The sequence below is a fragment of the Odocoileus virginianus genome, chromosome 3 (genome assembly GCF_023699985.2).
Source record: "Odocoileus virginianus isolate 20LAN1187 ecotype Illinois chromosome 3, Ovbor_1.2, whole genome shotgun sequence".
NCBI classification, from domain to species: domain Eukaryota; kingdom Metazoa; phylum Chordata; class Mammalia; order Artiodactyla; family Cervidae; genus Odocoileus; species Odocoileus virginianus.
The window spans coordinates 29,696,648-29,717,737 of NC_069676.1; the positions used below are offsets into that span (position 1 = coordinate 29,696,648).

Genomic DNA, 21,090 nt, shown 5'->3' on the forward strand with positions numbered 1-21,090 from the left:
AAGTCAGTATATCCACAATCTGTCTCATGAAACACTAGCCCTCCAAAATGCCTTGTAAAATGTACTTCATTTGTCAAATAATTGTGAAAAAACAATATATAATATATCACCAATATGAATATTCAAATTGCACACTAGTTTATAAAATCTGAGCATTTTGCAGTAACCCATGAGAATGTGTAACTCAGTAATTCCCAATATATTTTCCTAAGAATTTTTCCAATTGTTTTAAGATTCTGTTTCTTGAGTTCACTTGATAGAGAAAACTAAAAGTACATACTACATATCAAGTGAGTCTATATTCAGTTTTAAGGCTTTTTTGTTGTTTTTTAAATTACATCTTAGTCACTATGATATTCAGGCCAGGCACAAAGATAAGCTGAGCATTCTTCCTATGCAATAACAAGGGTTTCATGCTGGGGAGCTACAATATATATGAGTACATCAAGATCCTTGTAGGAAGAACATTAAAAACCACTAAAACTTCATTGATCTTTAATAGCGCAACTGCATTTTTTTTATATAGTAGGACTTGGCTCTTTTTTACTTTTAAAAGTGTATCTCAGCTCCTCATTTCTTCTAAAGCAAAACCCAGCTATATGCAAAACCTTCCAATTCTCCCACCCACCCATTTTCCAATCATCCAATCAAGTTCATCTTCCCAAAAATAAATTCCCAATTTGTTTTTTATTTTCTTTCTCTACTGTTGCAAGTATTGCTTCCTCTGCCTAAAATCCCCTCCCAGTTTCCCTTCCTGGCACATTCCTATTTGTCCTTTAGGGCTCAGTACCTGCATTAGGATACTGTCTATGGCAAAATGGTGCTAACATCCATCTCAACTTCCTTCTAATGCAAAGGTCTCCCCTGCCAGAGACTGGTATAAACTACATTTTCTAGAATTTTGTAGCCTGGGTTGGCTAGAAGGGATCTATCAGTCAAACATTCTCTAAATTTGGAAGTCATAAGGGAGACAGAGAATTTACTTCTGATGTTATTTTCACTGGCAGATAAAGTTTGGGTGGAGTTTCCTGGGAAAATACCAGAGCAGTTGTCATGCATAGTCATTGGCTTCATGGCTGTCACAGGTACTGGGCCTTGGATCTGCTCATGAGGAGGACAGGATAGAAACTGCTCCAATTCCTGTCTGCTTCTTGACTGCAGATCGGTGACTGGGCTCTAGTTCCAGATATTGCTGAAACTTGCCCGTTTGGTCAGGCAGATTGATGATCATAGAAGAAGATGGAGCTCCTCAATGGGTGAGGACTGGAGTGTGGCTTTGGAGTCATTCTTAAAAGCCCAACTTAACTTGCTTCCCCAGCTCTCCTAAAGATTTAGTGACCTAAGTACACAGTTAAACATAGCTCTTTCTGTTTAATCCAGCCAAAGCAGATTCTGTTCTCTGCAACTGAGTCTTGACCTTTAAAAACGTCATATCCTCTGCAAATCCTAATTTTCTATTTTTTCACAAAACATCATGCATATTAATAGTTTTTTTTTTTAAGTGTATTTTTACGTCTCCCAACAGTGACATCTTACTGCCTTGTATGACTGCTTCCTCTTTCTTCTGTGTTTTCCAAAAGGCACACATTCCTTGTGTCCTGTCTTTTCTCTGAGAGGCCTGCCATCTTTTCTAATTCTCCTGGGTTATCTTGCAACTCAGTTCCATGATGGACTTTATCAGATTTTTTTTTTTTTTTTCTGGTCACACCTCATGGCTTATGTGATCTTACTTCACAAACCAGAGATCAAGCTCAGCCTCCATAGTAAAAGCATCAAATTCTAACCCTTGGGCTGCTAGGTAATCCGCTGAATTATGTATTTAAAATATGCCTTTTCCTTGGTTAAGATGGAAGCAATTTTCTGTTAATTTCTATATTGAGTGGGATCATAAGCCACTTTTGTTTTTATTATTAGAAAGTTATATTTCCATAATGATAAAATATTTCCAATATGCTATCATCTGCTAAGTCACATCAGTCATATCCGACTCTGTGCAACCCCATAGACGGCAGCCCACCAGGCCCCGCCATCCCTGGGACTCTCCAGGCAAGAACACTGGAGTGGGTTGCCATTTCCTTCTCCAATGCATGAAAGTGAAGTCGCTCAGTCGTGTCTGACTCTTCGCGACCCCATGGACTGCAGCCCACCAGGCTCCTCGGTCCATGGGATTTCCCAGGCAAGAGCACTGGAGTGGGTTGCCATTACCTTTTCTGATATGCTATTATACTCATTTACAAAGTGAAAAATGTGTTATGATCATGTGCATAATTTACCTGGAATTTAATACATGAGAGAAAATTATAAATTTTAATTTAATAAAGCTCTCTCATTGATTTGAGATCCCCAAATTTATCATGTGTCACAAGTGACATCTAGTCTGGACATTCTTTTCTGCTCTAGTGGGCATCTAACTCTTCAGATCTCATCACCTTGTTTTTCTTATTGTAATTGGATAATATGTTTAATGCCTGAGAGTACATTACCAGTCTTACTCTTTTAAAAAAAAAAAAGTTCCATGCATTTTTGTTTTTACTTTTGTTCAGATGAAATTTTGAATTTAGTTAATTTTCTAAAAATTAAATCTCATTGGAATTTTATATATATTTCTGAAATTAATATCAAGATTATTCCATCACCACATTCACAGGATAGTGTACTAGAAATTAAAGGAATTTACATGTTGAGTTTCCTTAAGTTTTTTTATAATTAGTCCCAAGAAAATATATATATATATATACACACACACAAATATATATCTCTTTAAAATAACAGGCTTGTACACAAGTGAAGTCAAATAATTAACTGAACTGCAATTACTGCTTTTGTTTCAATGATTTCTTCATTTCTTTAACTCATATATTCTGGTTTAAGTACATTCATGTAGAAGATAATAGTAACTATTTTGGAGTCTATATCAGAGTGTAGAGTCACTTTTAATTAAACATTTGAAAATGTCACCATTGGGTCTTCCCAGTGCATAAAATAATTAGCCTCCAACTAATAAAAATAAATGGAAAAAAAAAAAAAAAGAACTAGTTTCGAGGGGAAAAAAAAAAGAAAATGTCACCATTAAACAATTGAAAATTACCTTGCATGAATCAAGAAAAATTAGCAATATTCTGAATTAGACTACATGTACTATCTTTAAAAAGAGATAAGACTGCATTTCACATTTTTAAAGAGATTTTAGTATCAAACAGTGGTGGATTGGAGTTTCAACTTCCTAATTATTATCTATGTAATTCTATAAAATTTAGCCTCTAATGCTCCTAAACAGGATTAAATATGTGGCTACCTCATGGAGTTTCTGTGAAGAGTTATGTAATTAATGAACAAAACATTTATCATAGTGCCTGGTGTAGACTATCACTCAACAAATACAAACTGAAGATTGGATTTTATTGTGACTAACCTATACTTTTAAATACAGTTGACCCATGAACTGAGAAGGCCCACTTACACAGGGAGGTTTTTGATAAATGCAGTACTACAATATCACATGATCCACAGTTGCTTGGATCAAAACCAAGGGAAACAAGACATGGAGCCAAAAACACAGAGGGCCCACTAGAAAGTCATACATGGATTTCCAACTTAGGGGTGGGTCAGTGCCCCTAACACTTGTGTTGTTCAAGGGTCAACTGTAGTGAAAACACATCTATGTATCTATTTGTTATCTATTTTTATGAACAGTTGCTATTCTAAATATATACAGACCAGGTAGGTAGCAGAACAATCACCTCACTGATGAGAAATCCGTTATGTCATACTATTAATGTCCACTTGTTAAGTATAAGTGATGGATGAAATGTGAAATCTTAAAACTATTTGCTGAAGGGAGATTCATGCATAAAGCACTCTGCAGTTGTTCTGTTATTGTGTTTTATATCCTTATGAATTCAGAAGTACAAGCCTCAACACATTTGCCTAGTCATTCAGTCTGACTCATTCAACCCCATGGACTGCAGCCCTTGAGGCTCCTCGGTCCATGGGATTCTCCAGACAAGAATACTGGAATGGGCTGCCATTTCCTTCTCCATCAACACATTTAAGAGGATAGAAATCATTTCCAGCATCTTTTCTGACCACAACATTCATTATGAACCTGGACATCAATCACAGAAAGATAAATGAGAAAAGAAGAAACACACGGAGACTAAACAATAAGATACTAAAAAAATCAATGAATCAATGATGAAATCAAAGAAGAAATCAGTAAATATCTCAAGAGAAATAAAAATGAAAACAACATCACAAATTCTGTTGGATATAGCAAAAGCAGTTCTCAAAGAGGAATTCTACCAAACATACAAAGAACTTATACCTATCCTTCTTAAACTATTCCAAACATTGAAGCAGGGGAACACTCCCAAATTCATTCTATGAAGCCTTCATCATTCTGATAAAAAAATAAAACAAAAACATTGCAAGAAAAGAAAATTACAGGCCAATATCTTTGGTGAATATTCTCAACAGAATATCAAAAATACTCAACAGAAAAACTGAATCCAACAATATGTATCAAGGATCATTCATCATGATCAAATGAGATTTATGCTAGGGTCATGAGAATGTTTTAACATATTGTAATCAATCAACATGGCATACTATATTCATTACTATATAAGAGGGAAGACAAACATCAAAGCACAGAGTTTTAGAGAATTTATCTGACTTACTTTTATTATTTCTATAACGTTTAAATCCTCTCTTTTAAAATGTAAATTATTTCACCATTCCATTTCTGTATTCCCAACTCATTTTTTTTTTTCAAATCTAAGCTATTTTACATCTGTCTTTGAGGGTGAAGTTATTCTGCAAGTACTAGGACACAAGGTTACTCTAACAGTGTCTCTCATCCATTAACAAATGGCTTGGACTGCCTTGATGTGGCTTTCTGAAAACGTAATGGGTATGTTTGTTTTCCTTCTTTTCTGCTCAGTTCTCTACAAATTTCCCAATATCTTTAAAGTTGAGTGGTTGCATAATTAGACTATGACATCAAAAGGATCTAGATATGACTCCTAATTTAGTCACCTACAAGTGATCTAAACTTGAGTACAGTTCTTAAATGACATTACTCACCTCACGGAATGAAATTTGAATGAAATGATTCATATAAAAAGTTTACCATAGTTTTTGGCAAACATTGCCTTAAATTAATGATGGCAAGTTCTTATTTACAAGATGTTTCCTATTTTCTATTTACCTAGAACAAAAGATACATTATTCAGCTCACTGACTATCTTGTTTGTGTTTTGCTTTTTTGTTTGTACAAATACTTCTGGAGAAGGGAATGGCAAACCAGTCCAGTGTTCTTGCCTGGAGAATTCCATGGACAGAGGAGCCTGGCAGGCTGAAGTCCATGGGGTTGCAGAGAATCAGACATGACTGAGTGACTAATGTAACATAACACATAAATTTAAAATAGAATGAATATTAAAACCTAACTTGGTATTTCTATAATCAGATGCATCTCCCTAGAGGCCAAACCTTTAGGCCTTATCATCACACATTTGTGATTTTATCCATTACATTTGTGCAAAAGAATACACAATATAATTTTACCACAATGAATTAATGAATGAGAGTTCCTGTTGCTGTATATCCTCAAGAGCCTTTGGTATTGTCAGATGTTGGTTATTCTAAAATGATTGCAGTGGTATCGCATTAGTTTTATGTTTATTTATCTGATAACATGGTTTTTTATATCCGTTTGTTATCTGCATTTGTTCTTTGTGAGGTGTTTGTTAAGGATTTTGGACCATTTTTAATTGGTTTGTTTGTTTTTTATTATTAAGGTTTATAGTTTGTCATCTATTTTTTTATCATAGTCCTTTTATCAGATATCTTTTGCAAATATGAGTAAAAGCATTAAGGCTATAAAAAAGGTCATCTCCATGGAGTTGTGAGTAGCTCCATTCAGTTAAGAGAGTGGGAAGCAAAATGGAAAATAATCATTGTTAGGAGTGGAATAGGATGAATAATAGTTTGTGTATGTGCATATGGAAATCTGGGAAGAGGTATGTGAACTGAATGCCAGATTAAGGATTTAAGGTTTTATTCAGCAAGTGATGGAGAACAAAACAGGTTCTCAAGCAGGACAGTGACTCACGAATCCACCATTTTATTTACAAGTACAATTAACTCTTGATTACCTTCTGCCTTGTTAGTATAATGAAGCTTTTAAGTCTGGGTTGCTGAGCACTAGCAGAGAAAATTACACAATTGTTGGAATTACTGCCACAAAAATTTATGTTCCCCAACTTTGGCAGTATCATCAGGAACAATGTCAGCACTGCTTGCAAATCCTTTATATACCCCTGGTTGACAGTTGTTTTTTTTTCCCCCACAAAGACCATATGAAAGTCTCATCATTAAGCTGTAGTCCTTCATACAGAAATTATACAGCTCCATTTCTCCATAACAAAGGCTTTAATGGATCTTTTATTCAAAGATAAAAATAGGTTTTAAAATAATGCATCTATACAGCATCAATTGTACCTTTACAAACTAGCGATCAAAGCAGTTTTAATTATCACCTCAAATAAGTTATTTTGAAGTAAAAATTGATCCTAGTTAATATGAGCAGAACTGCTGCTTAGGTGCTTTAGCTATTTCATTTTTTATGTATAAGACCAGTTTCTATCAAGCACCATAAATAAAGTAACTAAAAAATAAAACAGAACAACATAGCCAGTCTTGCCTCCTAGTTCTAGAATCCTTGGTGTAAGAAGTAAACTGTCAGCAATGATTTCAGTCATGCAATCTAGACACCAAATGAATGACACAGATTTGCTACATCTCCACTATTCTGTAGTGAAGTACTGAAGCATTTTATTTAACACTATACACTTAGCTAAGCACCTTACAAAACCATAATGCATTCTCCAGTATACCAGCACTGCAATAATTATCCTAAAATATTATCTAAAATATTTTAAGGTAATAAGTTCATTTTTTCATCTTTCCAGGGTAAAGAGGCGACAGGTGACATTTTAACTGTAGATTTATAGTTTTATCACTGGACAGTATCTAAATTTAAGTCACTGGAAAGCAATGACTAAAGGAATATCCTATATTTGTAGAAGATATACTAAAATAATCTATAAAAGAGGTGTACTGTACTGCGCTTAGTAGCTCAGTCATGTCCAACTCTTTGTGATCCCATGGACTGTAGCCCTCCAGGTTCCTCCATTCATGGGGATTCTCCAGGCAAGATTACTGGAGTGGGTTGCCATGCTCTCCTGGGGATCTTCCTAATCCAGGAATCGAACCCTGCATTGCAATCAGATTCTTTATCAGCTGAGTTACCAGGGAAGTCCATAAAAGAGGTATAGGAACCCAACACACTCTCTGATAAATTCTTGGGAATGTAACTCACATTTCTTCTTCAACATCATCTCAATCAGTCAGAGTAGCTTGTATCTTATACACTGTGATACAATGGGGTCAATTAGAACCAGAATATACTTTACCCCTGCTGATCACCCAAAAGTCTATCCTGTTCACAAGATGACTACTTACTCTACCTAAATCACAATTCCTTTAGGAGCCTTCACTTGAAATATAAGGTCCAGAGTACTTGCAAATTACTTGTAAGCTGATAAGCATCCACTAATTCTTTTAATTTAGGAGATGTCATCTAGTTTAGCAATACTTAAATAACTTGAGAAATAGGAGGGAAATTACTTTTATTAGAACCTACTATATAGAAAGTACTTAATATCCTCATCAGAATTCCTAAATTAGTATTATTAATAGCAGGAGGAGGAGCCTCCCAAGCATCCCCTCCATACCACAGCCAGAGAACCTACTTATAATCAACACAAAGGTAATTATCTCTCTTCCTCTCAGGATGAAGTTCATCTTGGTTCTTTTCTATTCCTAACTGAGAGAAAAGACAATACTAAGACAAAGGGCATGTAAGTCTGCCTGTGAAAGGGAAAGAACAAGAAGTGACTAATGAGGCAAAATTTTCAACCCTAAAACTTCTACTATTCATTGGCTCCAAGTGGTTAAGAGGAAAAAAGATAATGTATGGGTCAGAGGCTGTTTCCCAGCCCCCAGGAAACACTTTGAGTCTAATGAGAAAAATTCTCTGATATCTGCAATTTAAAAAAGTTCAAATTTACTTGGTAATCTAATGAAAAAATCATGTGCTTACAAACTTAAGACATTTCATATTGGGGAAATATGGTATTGATTGCTTACATTCCTCAAATAAGCAATTCCCAGAATATGGAAAATACGAGGTACAGAATATTAACCACTCGGAAAAAAAGTGAGTAACAATGAATTACTGAATTCATATCATTTCCAAAGAAATGTTTTATCTTTTCTTTGTTCTTGTTCAGTGGTTCAGTCATGTCCAACTCCTTACAACCCCATGAACTGAGCACAGCAGGCTTCCCTGTCCATCACCATCTTCTAGAACTTGCTCAAACTCATGTCCATTGAATCAGGGATGCCATCCAACCATTTCATTCATTGTTTAATCTCCTGCTGTCTCAGGGACTCTCAAGAGTCTTCTCCAACACCACAGTTCAAAAGCATCAATTCTTCAGCACTCAGCCTTCTTTGTGGTCCAACTCTCACATCCATACGTGACTACTGGAAAAACCATAACTTTGACTAGATGGACCCTTGTAGGTAAAGTGATGTCCTGCTTTTTAACACATTGTCTAGGTTTGTCATAGCTATTCTTCCAAGGAGCAAGTGCATTTCAATTGTGTGGCTGTAGTCACTATCTGCACTGATTTTGCAGTCCTAGAAAATGAAATTTGATACTGTTTCCACATTTTCCTCATCCATTTACCATGAAGTGATGGAGTAAGATGCCATCATGATCTTCGTTTTTTGAATGTTGAGTTTTAAGCTAGCTTTTTCAATCTTCTCTTTTACCTTCATCAACAGACTCTTTAATTCCTCCTCACTTTCCACCATAAAGGTGGTGTTATCTGCATATCTGAGGTTACTGATATTTCTCCCTGCAATCTTGATTCCAGCTTGTGATCCATTCAGCCCCACATTTCACATGATGTACTCTGCATGTAAATAAGCAGGGTGACAACATACAGCCTTGAGGTACTCCTTTTCCTATTTGGAACCAGTTTCTTGTTCCATGTCCAGTTCTAACTCTGTCTTCTTGTCCTGCACACAGGACAAGAATGCAGGTAATGTGGTCTGGTATTCCCATCTCATTATGAATATCCCACAGTTTATTGTGATCCACACAATCAAAGGCTTTAGCCTAGTCAATGAAGCAGAAGTAGATATTTTTTTTTGGAACTCCCTTCATTTTTCTATGATCCAGCATATGTTGGCAATTTGATCTCTGGTTCCTCTGCCTTTTCTACATCCAGCTTGTTCATCTGGAAGTTCTTGGTTCATGTACTGCTGAAGCCTAGCTTGAAGGATTTGGGGCATTACTTTGTTAGCATGTGAAATGAGTGAAATTTTGTGGTAGTTTAAATGTTCTTTAGCATTGCCCTTCTTTGGGATTGGAGTGAAAAACTGAACTTTCCAGTCCTGTACCCACTGCCGAGTTTTCCAAATTTGCTGGCATATTGAGTGCAGCAGTTTCACAGCATCATCTTTTAGGATTTGAAATAGCTCAGCTGGAATTCCACCACCTCCACTAGCTTTATTGATAGTGATGCTTCCTAAGGCCCACTTGACTTCACACTCCAGATGTTTGGCTCTAGGTGAGTAACCACACCATCAAGGTGATCTGACTCATTAAGAGCTGTTTTGTATAATTCTTCTGTGTATTCTTGCCATGTTTTCTTAATCTCTTCTGCTTCTGTTAGGTCCTTGCCATTTTTGTTCTTTATCGTGCCTATCTTTGCATGAAATCTTTTCTAGTAAGGTTTTCAGTCAGTCTGTTAGGAAATGTTTAAGGTGTCTCACAACTCTAAGAAGTGTTCTCTTATCAAGGAATCATTAAAATTCACTCAATAGCTAGACATTCTTTATGAAAAACTCCCTGCAAATGATTTATGTAAACAGTATCACACAGTTGGCTTAGGACCACCATGACCATGATAAATAGTGTATGCATCATAGTATTTAAATAATTCATTAGTGTCTGAGTCTATTTTGGAAAATTGAATATCTTTATATGCAACTAAGGTTCCTGTCTATCAACTGGAGAGATTATATAAATTATTTGAGAATCACAATGAATAGCTAGATCCTAGAAGATGAAGAGCACCTGTCTATATTTAACATGAAAAACAAATTAACCTCTCCTTAGGCAACACTTTTTCCTGTTTATGTAATTCAAAATCTTTCAAAACCTATTAACAATTACAGAAGTGGTCAATTATGAGGCATATAGTGTCTAACTGAGCATATATTGTGAAATACATCTTAAGTAAAGAAATCTTCCTAATCAAGTACACAAAATATTTGCCATATTTTTGTCCCAAATGTTTGAACTTTTTTTTTTTACTAGAACCTGCTAATATTCAATTATCTGAATTTTGCACTAAATAATCATCCAATCATATAGTTATCCATATGAAAAACTATATAGAAATGTATATATGAATATATATAGTTCATACACTATTAATAAAAATAATATATTTAGTTCTTTATCAGTAGAATTTCTTCTAAATAAACTTCTTTGTGTATTAATATTAATTCCTGCATTGTTTTGCATTGCCACAAGTGTTTCACATTAGTCTATATCAATTGATCATTGTCTATAAAAACATATTATTCTAATAACTATAAAAATAAGTTTTTGTGTTAACTGAGATGTTTGCTCTGGGTGTCTGAAATTAGAGACCTTTATATAGAATGCTACCAATGATTCTTCAGGATATTATAACCTGCATTGATCACCTATTCTTGTAAATAGACACAGCTGTAAAGGTTAGAAGAAAGGTTCATTTTAAAATCATTTAAGTAATTATTCTGAAAGAAGAATAGATGGCCAACTTACAAGAATGGACAAACATGCTATCCAGTATGTATGATCATATGTATATAACTACCTATCAATTTAACTGTATCTACTTGTCTATATCCATTTTTTAAATTGTTCCTAATTAAGCCATGCAAAACATAAAATGCAATACATGGTTTAGAAGTATTCTGAATAAATATATAATTGCTGATACTCATGAGATTTAATTCTGAAGACTTTCTTCTCTCTTGCTGAAAAGTAACTAATGGGGGAGTTTATATATATATATATATATATATATTTTTTTTTTTTTTTTTTTAACTTAGCAGCACTGTTACCTTGACTGCACATTTTTTTGTAATGCTGATGAGAAGGGGAAGGACATGTGGCCCACAGAAACATCATTGTGGTTATAATTTTGGAGGCTTTTATACTAATACTTCTAGTTGTTAAATTTAATTCTTATTTTAAGTCATGCTGAAAGAAAGATTAATTGGCAAATATATGAAATTGTATATGGATATAACGATCTCTGCTTAAGGTGAAAAAAGGAAAAATGCACCAGTGGATTCAATCTCTGTTAGTTAACTCCTGAATTTCCCAGAAAATCAAGAACATGACATTCTCCCACACACACACTCACATACTAAAAGGAACACACATTTCCATACACAGCTCACATGATTTAACAAGTCATTTGTTCATTAAAACTTGTCCCCTCTTAACATAAACAATAATGCCCCAGTTCTGATGGCTTTTCATAAGATTCAGCATCTCTGCATAAGTTCAAAAAGACTTTGTTATATGTATTAACTTTATTAAATTTAGTAAATAAAAGTTCTTCAAAATTTAACATTGTGGTAAGAAAAATAAATTATGGTCATCTTTTGATCATTCTAGTGATTAATTTTATGGATAATTTTTGCCACATGAGCTTTAATTGTTCACCATTTTGCTAATACATTAATGGGGGAAAAAGAAAGATTTGAGCTAAATGCATATCAATTATTTTTATATATTCTATCAACTTTGATAAAAGATTATCATAAAGGATAATATCGAAACCAATAAATGAGGAATTACTTGTACTTTTTATTTTGTATGTTGATTCCCTCATCTACAAAAGATACCTGTATTTTCCTCAAAAGATACAAATATTAAACAGCATACAATGTATGAAAATATATTTTTCCTTGTCCATTCTTATAAGTTGGCCATCTGTTCTTTCAAAATATATCATCTCTTTACTACTTATTGGAGAGTGTTATAAGAAGTACCTTAACAGATAAGGAAAGCATGAAGAAATAAAAAGAATATTGAAAGTAAAAAAAAAGAAAAGCAACAAAATTCTGTAAAGCAATTATCCTTAAATTAAAAAATAAATTAATTTTAAAAATGAAAGAAAAAATACATATTGATTTATTTAGCAAATATTATAAAGTGCTAGCCATGTTATCTGGCCATGTTCTAGGTGTTTGGACAGAAGTCTTGAAAAGTAGACTTACAATTAGTATAAATTATTAAAATATACTGTATTAGGTATATTTGAAGATGCTTTTCTACTATGTGCTGGGATTCCCTTGTGGCTTAGCTGGTAAAGAATCTGCCTACAATGCAGGAGACCTGGGTTCGATTCCTGGGTTGGGAAGATCCTCTGGAGAAGGGAAAGGCTACCCACTCCAGTATTCTGGCCTGGAAAATTCCATGGACTATACAGTCCATGGAGTTGCAAAGAGTCGGACATGACTGAGTGACTTTAACTTTCACTTTTCAAGTAGTAAATTAGGAAGTTTCACCTATATTTTATTAAAATATACTTAGATGAAATGTTGTAAATATTTACAACACAACAAGCCAAAAGAAAAAAAAAATGAAAATAAAGAAACAAAAAACAAAATCACTTTTAAGACCAAGGGATATATAATATTTATTTCATGGCTTAAGTAGAACATAGAGGAGACAAGGGCACATTTTGACTGTCAGTCTGACCCTCATATTTCAAGGAGGCTCAGATTGTGCCTCATCACTTTTTTCCATTCTGCACCAAATTGCAAGCCTGAGTTGGGGAAGCCTGGTTCCTCCACCTCCCCGAAGGTTTTGTCTCTGCTTTGCTGTGCCCCAATCTTCTCAACCTCACAATGACAAGTAAGAACTCAAAAGCCTGCCCAATTCACTCTGAGGGAGTTTGTCCATGACCAGAAAATCATGGAATCTGTGTAGTCTGTAGTGATACAGTACTTATCCACCATTCAAAGAAATGTCTTATTTGGTAGAATCACCACTGGTATATCTTGGAAGGAGGAAATCTCCAAGCATCTTCAAGCAGGAGAATCTAGGAATGGATGACTGTTGGATAATAGGAAGTTTTTTTTTTCCCCCGGGGCCTGTACCTCTTTAACGAAGTAATAAGGAGTGTAAGACTTTCCGAGATTGCAGTATTGTTCTGAGGAGTTCCTTAACCAGACTCATCCTGATGACCAATCTGGCTGTGATTCTTTCAGCCTAAACTCTCTGACCTCTTGTACATTTTCCTCATCTGGTTCTCCACCCTTTTGTAAGAAATATTACTTTAAAGAATTGGTATTTCTGCGTAGGTTGTTGCAATACACAACTCCAACTAAAGCATTCCTTCTTATCCAGAAAGTGGGTGAGGGAGAGATTCCAGATGGATGGCTAAGGAAAGAGTCAAGTGGTCATGATCTGAATTTAATGACTCATGAAAGTATAAACAGAGTGTATTTGAGATGACAGTTAATCCAACAGTACAAGTAAATAATTAGACTACATAAATCCTGATTCATATGGTACAGAACATGTGTAATATAGGTATACAGCAAAAGAGACATTTATCATGAAAAACCTGATAGCTTTTTCTCATTCACTTCTAGACTCAACATTCTAATTTAAAAAAAGTAACTATATCTCCATTTCTGTCTCCATCAGTCTGCCTATGTGTGTGTATATGTACACACAAATGTGAAGTGAAGTGAAAGTCTCTCAGTCGTGTCAGACTCTTTGTGACTCCATGGACTAAACAGTCCATGGGATTCTCCAGGCCAGAGTACTGGAGTGGGTAGTCATTCCCTTCTTTGGGGGATCTTCCTAACCCAGGGATCGAACCTGGGTCTCCTCCACTGCAGGTGGACTCTTCACCAGCTGAGCCACCAGGGAAGCCTATGTATTCAGTTCAGTTCAGTAGCTCAGTCGTGTCCGACTCTTTGCGACCCCAAGAATTGCAGCATGGCAGGCCTCCCTGTCCATCACAAACTCCAGGAGTTTACTCAAACTCATGCCCATCGAGTCGGTGATGTCATCCAGTCATCTCATCCTCTGTCGTCCCCTTCTCCTCCTGCCCTCAATCCCTCCCAGCATCAGGGTCTTTTCCAATGAGTCAACTCTTCACATGAGGTGGCCAAAGTATTGGAGTTTCAGCTTCAGCATCATTCCTTCCAATGAACACCCTGGACTGATCTCATTTAGGATGGACTAGTTGAATCTCCTTGCCGTCCAAGGGACTCTCAAGAGTCTTCTCCAACACCACAGTTCAAAAGCATCAATTCTTCAGCACTCAGCTTTCTTCACAGTCCAACTCTCACATCCATACACGACCACTGGAAAAACCATAGCCTTGACTAGATGGACCTTTGTTGGCAAAGTAATGTCTCTGCTTTTTAATATGCTATCTAGGTTGGTTACAACTTTCCTTCCAAGGAGTAAGCATCTTTTAATTTCATGGCTGCAGTCACCATCTGCAGTGATTTTTGGAGCCCCCAAAAATAAAGTCTGACACTGTTTCCACTGTTTCCCCATCTATTTCCCAGGAGGTGATGGGACCAGATGCCACGATCTTAGTTTTCTGAATGTTGAGCTTTAAGCCAGCTTTTTCACTCTCCTCTTTCACTTTCATCAAGAGGCTCTTTAGTTCCTCTTCACTTTCTGCCATAAGAGTGGTGTCATCTGCATATTGAGGTTATTTATATTTCTCCTGGCAATCTTGATTCCAGCTTGTGCTTCTTTCAGCCCAGAATTTCTCATGATGTACTCTGCATATAAGTTAAATAAGCAGGGTGACAATATACAGCCTTGATGTACTCCTTTTCCTATTACACATGTATTTATAAGTATATATATGAATGTGCATTTATATATGTATGTATATAATTTTGAAAACGGACATATAAATTAGAGCATATGCCGTGGCCATAAAGAAGAGCTAGCAGTTGATCCTTAGCCATAGCATAAAAGTTGATTTATTTGGTAGGCATTTAAGTTGAATTTATATTAGGTAATAAAACTAGTGTTACTCTAATGTTATATTAACAAAGCTGATTTTATTTCTCATGGTGCCCAGAAACATTGTGGTTTCCCAAGAATCCTTTTCTCAGTTCGCCATTTTTCCATGAAAATATTTTTGACATGTCGTTTGGAAAGACACTGACTGCAGCAACTATTTGCCAAGCATACTGCATGCCAGAAATGTTCTGATATGCTGTCAACTGTGCTTATAAAGGATTCCCAAACAGATGTGGAAGACTGTTCAAAGAAACTCTCCCATGAAAACAATGTGATCCATGGGTTAGAGGCTTCATTCTCAATCACTCTTCAGTTATTTACCCTCTTACCATTACCCAGAAGGAAAATGCGAGATTAAAATGAACAATATATACTAAGTTCACCAGAACTAGTAATTTAACACCAAAAAAAAAAAAAAACCTCACTCAAAATTAACAGAAGATTGAGCTTGTTGTATGTTAATTGAATGCAGACACTATGAGCTATAAACAAGCTTATTTATGTCACCTGCCCTTGGTAGAAGGTTATAATTAAACTCTTTAGGAAAAATACAGGGACATTGAATAAGCATGTAGTTTTCAGCATGACTATCTAGTTTATGAATAAATTGAGGGCTCAGCTTCTAGAGGTTCACAGATGTATTTTGAGTCACTTTTTTTTTTTTAAACTCTCAAACTTCCAATACCTAACTAAATTACTTACACAGCTAATGAGAGAGTGGACCAGGTAAAGGCCATCTTAATTTGTGCTACTCTAACCCAGGGGGCTTCCCTGGTGGCTCTGTGGGAAAGAACCCACCTGCAACGCAGAAGATGAGGGTTTGATCCTTGGGTTGGGAAGATCCCCTGGAGAAGAAAATGACAACTCACTCCAGTATCTTTACCTGGGAAATCCCATGGACGAGAGGAGCCAGGCGGGCTACAGTCCACGGGGTCAACAAGAGTTGGATACCACTTAGTGACTAAACAACAACAAACTCATGAGGATGGCATTTGAAATAAGGCATAATTTAAGTAGTAAAGAATCTGCCTGCAATGTGAGAGACCTGGGTTCAATTCCTGGGTTGGGAAGATCTAGTGGAGAAGGGAATGGCAACCCACTCCAGTGTTCTTGCCTGGAGAATTCCATGGACAGAGGAGCCAGGTGGGCTACAGTCCATGGCGTTGCAGAGTGAGCACTTCTGAGCAAATAACACTTTCACTTTCAATTCATTTGATAGTAATGAAAACATGTGACTTATATATTGATAGCAACTTTATTCCTAACCGTCCCAAATGGAACACAATTCAAAAGTCTAGAAAAAGCCATGAAGAACTAATATACCCAACAATGCTCATCCTGATTGAAAGAAGCCAGATACAAAATGTTACATCCTGTTTTATTTCATTTATGTAAAGCTAACAAATAAATAAAACTACTGAATAGTGGCTGAAATCAGTATGCTCCTGGTTTTGAAGTAGGGGGAGTTTGTTGGCTTTGTGAATTTAATATAGAAGGATACTAGGGAACTCCTGTGATAAAAATGTTCTGTCTCTTGACTGACATGGTGGTAAAACATGAATACATTTGTCAAAATTTATTCAATAGCACATTTAAATGCTTGCATTTTTTTATGTAATCTATACCTCATAAAAGTTTATTATTGAAAGTTAAAGTAATAAACAGTATATGTTTAAAATTATCCAAGAAATTTTAATAACTTTCAAGCAGCAAGGGTTGACTATCTAGATTTTAAAAGAGCAGAATACTCGAGTCACACAGACATAACACAGGATCATGAGTGAGGAATAATATTTCTTCTTACCAAAAACATTTAGTGTTAGCTTTTTTTATTTAGACTAATAACTACTATTGTTTAATAGAAACTTTGTTTATATTCATTTCAAAAAAATTTTTTAATTAACATAAATACTTGTTCTTAGGCCCAAGTTTAAATCAATTAAATGTAAAATATCTGGTATAAAGACAGGAAATAAGTTTTTAAAATGTCAGTATCTTTATTTTCAAACAGTTTTAGAGAAGACTTCCCAAGATAGAACAAAATTCTTGTATAACATCTAACATGGCTATGATATATTTATTGGAACTGACAAATTAACACTGATTTGGTATTAATTCAACTAGATACTTTATTGGGATTCCACTATTTTTTCAATTAACGTCCTTTTCTTGTCCTGAAATCCAATTAAGGCCACAACATGGATAGTATTTACTCCTCATGCTTCCTTAGGCAACTCTAATCCATAAAGTTTCTCAGTCTTTCCTTTTTACTAACTTAACTAACTTTTACACTTTTTTTTACTAACTAACTAACTTTTATACTTTTTTGAAGAGTTCTGGTTAGAATATCCATCTACCTGTAAACTATCCATCTACTTGGGTTTTCTGTTTTATCATCATTATATTGAGATTGGAAACATTTGCAAAGAATATCGCAGAAGTGACATCCCCCTTTCATTGCATTATATCATGGAACATATGCCATCAACATGACACTATTAGTGATGCTAACTTGATACTTGGCTAAGGTGATGCCAGTTGAATTTCTCCTCTGTTATGTTTTTCTTTTTTATACTCAGTTGCGACTGATTAAATATGCTCTATCTATATTAAATAACTGGGAATTAAGATCTACCTTCAAAAGGGAAGAGTTTCTGAGAAATTGTTGACATAAGTTAAAACCACTATACTGATTAATAAATGTCTTGGGAGAGACTTTTTGAAATTGCAGATATCCTGTTTCTGCTTAAAGTTTTACCCACTATTTTTAGCATTTATCAGCTATTTTTATGGTGGTTTTCTAGTGGTGATTTTCTATTTCCTTTTTGTTTGCTTTTGCAAGGTTTATTGGGAGATCTTCTGTCCATTTATTTACTTATATCAGTGTGGATTCACAGATATTTATTCTTTGGTTATGACCCCTTTTTAGGCCCAACTGTTTCATCTTTGGCCACTGGGGGCCCTTTCAGATTGTTTTCTGTCTTCTTTTGAAATACCCCATCTATTTTTTGTTTACGTATATTTTTATCATGTGGCACTACAAGATGCACCAGGTTTATTTTATATTTTCCTATCTCAGACTTGAATCAGACATTTCTCTAAGGGCCCAGGTTCTTGTAAGAAACAAGATCTAGGTGAGCTCCTTGCTACTCGGATAGTACTGCTTCTAGGTAACCAGAGAAAAATACATGTATGTATACTAACTATATATATGTATGTGGGTATATCTCTATATCCATCTATTAATAAATATATTAAGATAACAGTTCATAGTTATATCTTTGACTCTGCTCTGGCACCACAGACTTAATAGCCTTTCTCATGACTATTTGTACTGAAATAAATTCTTTCCCTGGCAATGGGAAACTTGTCTCTCATTATCTACAAATTATTTGCTTATTTGTTCAATCCTAGTGTGTATATAGGAGAAGGCAATGGCAAGTCACTCCAGTCCTCTTGCCTGGAAAATCCCATGAATGGAGGAGCCTGGTAGGCTGCAGTCCATGGGGTCGTGAAGAGTTGGACACGACTGAGTGACTTCACTTTCACTTTTCACTTTTGTGCATTAGAGAAGGAAATGGCAACCCACTCCAGTGTTCTTGCCTGGAGAATCCCAGGGACGGGGGAGCCTGGTGGGCTGCCGTCTATGGTGTCGCACAGAGTCAGACACGACTGAAGTGACTTAGCAGCAGGAGCAGCAGTGTGTATATAAAGTTGTTTCCCAACTGTTAAACCATACCCTTGTGAAAAGCAAATTTACTGACACAGTGTTTATGCATTAGTATTATTATATTTAGTCTTACCATATTTTGACATTACACTTTCTTCAGTGATTTAGTTCTGTTCCTTTTCTTTGGTATCTGCTTTAGTGAGATTGCATCACACATTTGTAATACAAATAGCTTCTTCTGCTACACTCTACACCTCATCTTGGACTTCACCTATATCCTTGCTGATATATTTTCAAAAGAGTATCCATTAAAAGTTTATCTCTGTGATGCATTTTTCTATGGGTTCTAACAAGTGTATAGTCATGTATCCACCATTCCAGTGCCATATATATTTCCATCATCCTAAATATACCCTTGTGCAACACTTAAAACTCAAACACAAGGTCACACAAATTTCTATCCCAGATCTTTACAATTTTATATTTTACATTTAAGTATATAGTGTGGTCTGAGCTAGTACTTGTCTAATATTTGTGGTTAACTTATTAGCATATGCTGGTCCTTGGAAAGGCTACCATTTCTCCATTAAAATGGCTTTGGATCATTGTCAAAAAGTTAATTATATTTTTTAAGTCTATAAATGTCAGAAGGTATAGTTGATTGTCAGTGTTTTTCAGATCATCTATATCCTTACTCATTTCTCTTATTCTATCAACTACTGACAGAGGTGTGCTCAAGTATGCAACTATGGAGGTATGTATATGTTCTGCCTCAAATAATTTTGAAACTGTTAAATGCATGCAGAGTTGGTATTGTGTTTTTCCTTTTGAATTACTCTTCTATTTATATGTAACTCCCTCTTCATTGCTGATAATACTCCTTGTTCTCATATCCACCTGCCCGAAATGAATGTAGCTGCTCTAGCTTTTATTTATTTATTAATTTTTGGTTATACATTTAATGTGGTTATTGATAGGACTGAATATTGTCTGTCTAGATCTTGTCTTTTCCTTTTGTTATCATTTATTTTAGAAATTTTCCATTTGTCCCATTTGTTGTATATTTATATTTTTCCACTTTGTATATTTTCTATTTTTTTTATTTTCTATGTTTTAAATTTTTTGTTTTATATCCTACTTCATCTCCCTTTTTAAATTACTCTATATACCTCTTAAAAGACACTATTTAGGAGTTTTCCAAGTGTTTAAAGACACATTTAAATAATCTACTATGCCATCAAGTAAAATTATATTACCTCATGTGTTTGTAAGAATCTTATAAAATATCCCAAATTTCTCTCTCTCATCCTTGGTGTTATTATTCAAAAGTATGTTACATATGCTATAAATACAAAATGAATTGTACTACTTTGCTTTAAATAGTCACTTCTAGAGCAATTACCAATAAAAGAAATATAAATTTATTTTATCTTTTTAAAATGTTTTATTTTTATTTATAATTTCTTTAAATAGACTCATTTATGACCTGGGTCTGGGATTCCTGTTAAGCACAGGTTAAACTTTCTGAGGTATTGCTCCACAATTTTTGAATGCTCTGCTCCATATATTGTTTGTTTCCTTTCTTGTTTGTCTTTCACACTTTACATTCTTTTTATTTCAGCTGGGTTCATTTCTGTTGACCTATCTTCAAGTTCCTATCTTCTGCTGACCTATCTTCAAGCTATTTCATAGCTCAGTTGGTAAAGAATCTGCCTACAATGCAGGAGACTTCAGTACGATTCCTGGGTTGTAAGATCCCCTGGAGAAGGGAAAGGCTACTCACTCCAGTATTCTGGCCTGGAGAATTCTAAGTGAGCACATATTTTCCTCTAAGTCTATAGTATGAGCATTTGTGTCAATCTCATCAGGAAACGAGATGGAACTTCTTGTTTTTATGGTTACACTCAGCAAACTAGAGATACCAAATTTCTTTTGTGACATCTTATTTTTCAGATGGTTCCTCTGAATATCTCCTCCACGCCTTGACCTGAGTTCTTTTCCTGCACTGTTCCCTGGGGTGATTCATGTGAAAAGCCTGAAAGGCAGTTCAACTCCTTTTTATCTGTGGCCACTAGCCACACTCCTGTCAACCACACTCAGCCTTTGTTAAAATATTTTCTAGCTGAGTCTCCTCCATAGCTGAAATTTACCCAGCAGCATCTGCCTCAGCTATACAAATGCTTGGGATTCATTTTGTCCAGCAGGCGCC

At 35.2% G+C, this 21,090-nt stretch overlaps 1 long non-coding RNA gene across 1 annotated transcript in view; it reads right to left on the bottom strand.

Annotated features, from left to right (window-relative positions):
- Positions 1-21,090, bottom strand: part of LOC139032213 (uncharacterized) — a 311,212-nt gene that overhangs the window by 240,886 nt on the left and 49,236 nt on the right. The window lies entirely within an intron of this gene.